At 40.6% G+C, this 6351-nt stretch overlaps 1 long non-coding RNA gene across 1 annotated transcript; it reads left to right on the forward strand.

Annotated features, from left to right (window-relative positions):
* The first annotated feature begins 531 nt into the window (after positions 1-531).
* Positions 532-5570, forward strand: LOC117269348 (uncharacterized). The gene is made up of 3 exons (XR_004502726.2): positions 532-630; positions 4813-4884; positions 5359-5570. It is a non-coding gene; the product is annotated as an uncharacterized LOC117269348 (long non-coding RNA).
* The last annotated feature ends 781 nt before the right edge of the window (positions 5571-6351 follow it).

Raw genomic sequence — 6351 nt, forward strand, 5'->3', positions numbered from 1 at the left:
AAAAACAATTACAGCAACAACAAACTGTCGTCTCTGTGTCTTTAGTGTTATTATTATTTATCTTGTGTTTTATTTGTTGCATCTATCACACACTCTCTTCCGTCTTTCTTTCATTCTCTCCATCCTCTTCTCTTCTTCAGGCCATAGATCAAACCTCCCGGTGGCTTTGACCTTTGACCTTCCAACTGCTCCATCCAGAAACACTGACCGTTTATCACACAGCCTTTCTGTTCCCTCTTTTCCTCTGTAACCTGATTTCTCTCTCTCTTTTCTTTCATACTCAGGACCTCTCATCCTGCTGGTCTTTAATCAGTCCTCAGTATGAACACATTCAGGTATCGATGGTATTGATCGGCAGCTGTAATCTGCAGACGCAGCTCGATGCTTTTTTCTCTTGACTTCGCTCCTCTTCTCTAACTCTACATTCCTTCACACAGAACCAGGATTCAACCTGCAGACCTTTGAAAAGTTTGAGAACTAATTTCGGGAAGAATTTGTGCTCTCAGTCTTGATGAACATGTGTCTGCTGTTCAGGTGCTGAAACCAGGCATGGCCAGCCAGGAGATCCATCCACACAGACCAGGTCCCAAGACTTAAGGAGCCGAGGATAATCTGAATGATACATGAAATGTAGGTGTGGATTTGTCTACATATAGGTAGTCATTACCTTATAATTCAAAGAAGAGATATTTATGTGATTATGTACAGCAGTGGGTACTTCACGTCTAATAGAAGATCAAAGTGATGACTAAGAAACAGATCAGTTAAATGATACAGCTGTATAAAAGAAGAGAACGTAGCCACAGTGACATCACCCACTGGTTTGCGGTAGAGCTTTGATTCTGTACCTGACCTGCCAGGTGAGGGCTGGGCTGTAATTTCTTGAACAGAAATTTCAACACTTGACTTGAATCAGGTTGGGTACCTGCCAAATTTCCAGTGTTAGAGTGTTCTACAGTCTATAATGACGAAAACTCTGTGTGTGTGTGTGTGTGTGTGTGTGTGTGTGTGTGTGTGTGTGTGTGTGTCTGTTCCACGTTTTTCTCCTCACTGACTTGGTCAGTCCATGTGAAATTTGGCACAGTGGTAGAGGGTCATGGGAGGATGCCAATGAAGCAATATTACATCAGTTGGCCAAAGGGGGGCGCTATAGCAACCGATTGAAATGTCAAACTTTGAATGGGCATATCTCATGCCCTGTATGTCGTAGAGACATGAAACTTTGCACAGAGATGCCTCTCCTCATGAGGAACACATTTGCCTCAAGAACCCATAACTTCCGCTTATATAGATTTTCCACCATTTTGAATTTTTTGAAAAACACTTCAAATGGATCTCTTCCTAGGAAGTTTGACCGATCTGCATGAAACTGGGTGAACATAATCTAGGGACCAATATCTAAAGTTCCCTCTTGGCAAAAGTTGGAAAACTTACTAAAACTGAGCTTCTATAAGGCAATGAATATTGCGGAGGGCGTGGCTCATCACATAAAGGTGTATAACATCTCAAGGGTTTCACCCATCACCACGCAACTTTGTAGGCATATGACCACACATAATCTGAGGGGACCCCTCCATTATTGACCCCATCAAACAAATATATGATATGTAGAACAGGACGCCTCAAGGTGACTGGAGAAATTTAACTCTAATTGGCAACTGGGTGGCGCTATAACAACAGAAAAATGCTTCAAAATGGCTAAAATGTGACCGATCGCTGTGGCTCCCCCTGTGGACCAATGTTGGTGTTTTTTCTCATTTTTGGTATGATTAAGTCATGGTACGGTATGCTGTACATAATCAGGGAAACTGTCAGTGTGTCATTTTGTCAGTGCGTCCCACCTTTAAGTCAATACAACATATAAACACTTTAACTATCTGCCTTTCAACGTGCTACCTCAACTACTAATGTACAGTTTTAGCCCACTAACTATCCCACTATTGGCAATGGTACTACTGTACTTTCAATAAAGCAATCGTACTATCACATTCACAAACACTCTGTCTGAATACATTGCTCTTCTTCATGGGTTCAGTTGACTATTTAATCTGCAGTTTCCTATGACCTGTATCCCAAACACACACCATGTGAAACTGTACGTGGGCAACTGTGCACTCAATGGGTATGGACTAGTGAATTATATTTCACTTTTACTGCACTAAAGTTCTGAGAGTTTGCTGCTCTGACCTGATTGGTAAATTCCAACAGCACCCCAAATTTATGAAGTCCAGTTTGCTCCAAGTGTCTGACAACATTATGGTAAGGATCCCTACAGAGAAATACAAACCGTACTAATGAACCTTCATTAATATAGGCCTATATTTTATCTTCAAGTGCACGTCACACACTGAGCGAGCCGCCTGTTAATGACGCTGTGGGCTAATGGGCATGTAGCTACTTCCATGTTTCACATGATACGTCATGTTTGTAGTCGACCAATGAAGATGAGTTTACATATCACCTTGGGTTCGTCCTTCACCTTCTCAAAATGATCCCACACTTTGGATTTCCTGCCCGACATGTTATTAACTAGCCTGTGGAATAACCGCAGGTACCAGCCCTGGAGATTAACCTGACTCCTGTCTGACTGCTGAGCGTGGACACTTCCTGTGTCTGTCCTTTCACATTAAAATCACACATGGTCCAGTCATATAGGTTTGGATTTATTATGACAAGGTGCAGCTCCTGATAGAGTTTCATATTTGTTTGTTTTTTTTCTGAGACGAAGGGACCAATGAAATCTTGCCCACTGGGCGACTAATGTTTGGTTGACTGTCAGGGGGCGGCCCTAGATCCAAACTTTAACCACATAGTTTTGGTTTGAAATGTAAAAAGCAACAATACAAAAAAAGAAAGAAAGAAAGAAAGAAAGAAAGAAAGAGAGTTCAGTTTGAGAATCTGTCTCTTTATTTAATTTCTGTTTTACCGCCTCACTCTTCTTTCTTTAGTTAAAAGTGAATAATTGAAGAGTGAACTTCACATGTGGAACACAACTTTAATCATTATTCACCTTTAAATTATAAACAGACTTCGGCTTTTATGTTTTTTAAGTGAGTGAGACGAGGGTTCACTTTAAATATCCGACTGAAGAAACAGAGACTGTGCGAGTGTTAAAGAGATGTGAGATTAAAGCAGGAGATTGATCCACTGCTCTGTGATCAGAGACTCATTAAAACAGCTCTGAACTCATGATGTTCGTTAAGATACAGAGACAGTGGAGAATTCTCTAACTGAAGATTAAATTAAATTATTTAAGTGTTATTAATATTATGTTTAAACTTTACACTTTTTAGTTTAAAGTTATAAGTTTTAAGATTTTCATCATGAATCCCCTTTCAATATTATTCATAGTCGACAGTTTTGTAGCTATAGCTGTTCACTGGGTTTCATTCATGAAATGTTTGTAAATCTGTGAGCAGATAAAACCTTGGTACTAAAAACCTACACCAGATTCGTGAACGCACATGTAGGCATGCATGTGTGTGTTGATGAATGCCTTCAATTGTTAATTGACACCGTGTTCCCAGTAGTCAGCAATTAGCATACCTCCCTGCCTATGAATAGCCAGTGACCACCATATATGGAGGTGATTATTACTATGGATAGGTGCATCCTGTCGACCTGCAAATGTGCTGCAAACAGTTCAGTTCGGGACACTTTTTCTGTTTCCTCAGTGAAAAGTTGTGGATGGTCCCAACAGAAGCGTTCCTTAGCGTCCCCATGTTTGGTCCCCCCTCTGTTGGGGTACCTAGCACACAGATCTGGTACTAAAAGGTGGAGCTGTGAACACTGCAGTCTGATTGGTCAGTAGAGGACGGTCACTCTGCTCAGGGCTGAGTTGTGTCTGGTTTTGAGGCTCATGTAACCACTGTTCATACTGTGGAGAGTTTTATTAGTAAACTGTAACTATAAAATGAAAGGATGTTTTGCTGCCTCTCACAGCAGCTGGAGTCTGAGAAAAAATAACTTCATTCACTGGGCCGACTGCCGGCAACTTTTAAGGTGGAACGTTAACTTGTAATGTTACTCAATGCATGAGTTGATGACGTGAATCCATCAGCACACCTTAAATTTCACTGTGACAACTTTGACCATCACTTTAGTTTTTATATGACACACACTTTTAGTAATGAGTGGATCTTCGTGGAGTGGAAGTTCGGCTGGGTTGTGTAAACGGAATATATCTTGGTCCTCACTCGGAGAATAAAAGAAAGCGTCGTGGAGCGTTGTTCCTGTGGGCTACAGCGACACTAAACCCCTGAGCTTGCCTGAGAAGGACTAAATGCACAAAGCTGCTATTTTTAAATATCCCATGGAGAGAGACTCTCACTGCAGCCTGGTTTATTTTGTTCTGAAAATGTGGGCGTGCAGCCTCGTTCTGTGGACGATAAACCAGGTGCAGACTGATAAAGGAGGAAATACAGCGAGTGCTGGACGGAGCAGTGAGTGACAACAACCCCGCCCACATTTAAGAGGACACGCTAGGGTCTAGGTACCATGTCTGAAGGGTTACTGTTGGTTCCAAAGCTACCATACCGAAAGTGTTTGATGGAAACTGGGCTTTAGTGTTTGGTCAGTAACGTGGGTCTCACAGTCTTGACACTCAAACAGAAGACACATTTGTGGAATTTTAATTTCAATCTGAAGCTTAAATCTGTTAGTACCTACAAAAAGAGCTACTAACATATTGATGAATGCTGAAAAACACAGAAATTTCCTTCTGCAAACAGTTTACACGCAAATTAGTTCTGACTGACATTAAAGATGTGTCTACAAAACAAGACAACAGTCATTTCTCTGCATATTTTAAAGGTAGAAGAAGAAAGTGCTGCTGGATGAAGAGGTAAGGAGTGACAGACTGCACATCTCCAACTCCTCATCAAGGTAAAATGCATCTGCTGATGTGTCATAGTGTTATCATGCTCATGTGTGCAGCATGAGATCCGATCACGGTTGCTCACAGCGTGAAGGAAACTATTGACCGCCTTTTTCACAGCAAACATTTTGACTCATCGTAGCAGGAAAAGCACAGGTGTCACTAATAACATTAACAAAGGCTCTGCTCTATTCAAGTGTATCCGTCAGTCGTGTTGGTGAGCCGGAGTGCACAATAATGCTTATTGATGTTGTCTGTTACACCTGTGGTTTTCCTGCTATGATGTGTCGCAACGTCTGCTGTGAAAAGGTCTGTTAAAACAATGACTTCTCTTGGCCCACAGTTCCTGTTGCCTTTTAAACAGATGCACAAGCAGCTGTACTTCTGTTGTATTTCTGTAAGGACTATATTGAAAGAGTGATTTGTAGAGTGCATTAGAACAATATCAGACTCAGACTGCACCTATGCTGCTCTCTCCACAGCATTACCGTGGGTTTGTCCCTCATCCTGCTGGCACATTCCCTCTCTCACAGCTAAAGCCCGGGCACCAGCTGTCATCACCACCACTGCAAGAGAGTTCAGACTAAACTATTCAGACATCTTCACAAACATCCAAACAGGAGAATAAAAAACTCGTCATTAAAGAATTTTGTCATGATGGGAGGTCATCTTGTTGTCAAACAATAAAAAACACTGTAACCAGAGTTTTCAAAAGAGTCTGAAGCCTGAGATTATTGCTCACAGGCAAACTACTCCACATCCTACACTATGACTTTTTTTCATGATTTGGGACGACATGCTATACTATGACTTTGATTCATGATTTTGGACGACATACTATACTATGACTTTTTTTCATGAATTCGGACGACATGCTATACTATGACTTTTTTTTTTCATGATTTTGGACGACATACTATACTATGACTTTTTCATGAATTTGGACGACATGCTATACTATGACTTTTTTTTCGTGATTTTGGACGACATACTATACTATGACTTTTTTTCATGAATTCGGACGACATGCTATACTATGACTTTTTTTCGTGATTTGGGACGACATGCTATACTATGACTTTTTTTCGTGATTTTGGACGACATGCTATACTATGACTTTTTCATGATTTGGGACGACATACTATACTATGACTTTTTCATGGTTTTGGACGACATGCTATACTATGACTTTTTTTTCATGATTTTGGACGACATGCTATACTATGACTTTTTTTTCCATCATTTTGGACGACATACTATACTATGACTTTTTCATGAATTTGGACGACATGCTATACTATGACTTTTTTTTCGTGATTTTGGACGACATACTATACTATGACTTTTTTTCATGAATTCGGACGACATGCTATACTATGACTTTTTTTCGTGATTTGGGACGACATGCTATACTATGACTTTTTTTCGTGATTTTGGACGACATGCTATACTATGACTTTTTCATGGTTTTGGAC

The sequence above is a fragment of the Epinephelus lanceolatus genome, chromosome 19 (assembly GCF_041903045.1).
Source record: "Epinephelus lanceolatus isolate andai-2023 chromosome 19, ASM4190304v1, whole genome shotgun sequence".
Classification (NCBI taxonomy): domain Eukaryota; kingdom Metazoa; phylum Chordata; class Actinopteri; order Perciformes; family Serranidae; genus Epinephelus; species Epinephelus lanceolatus.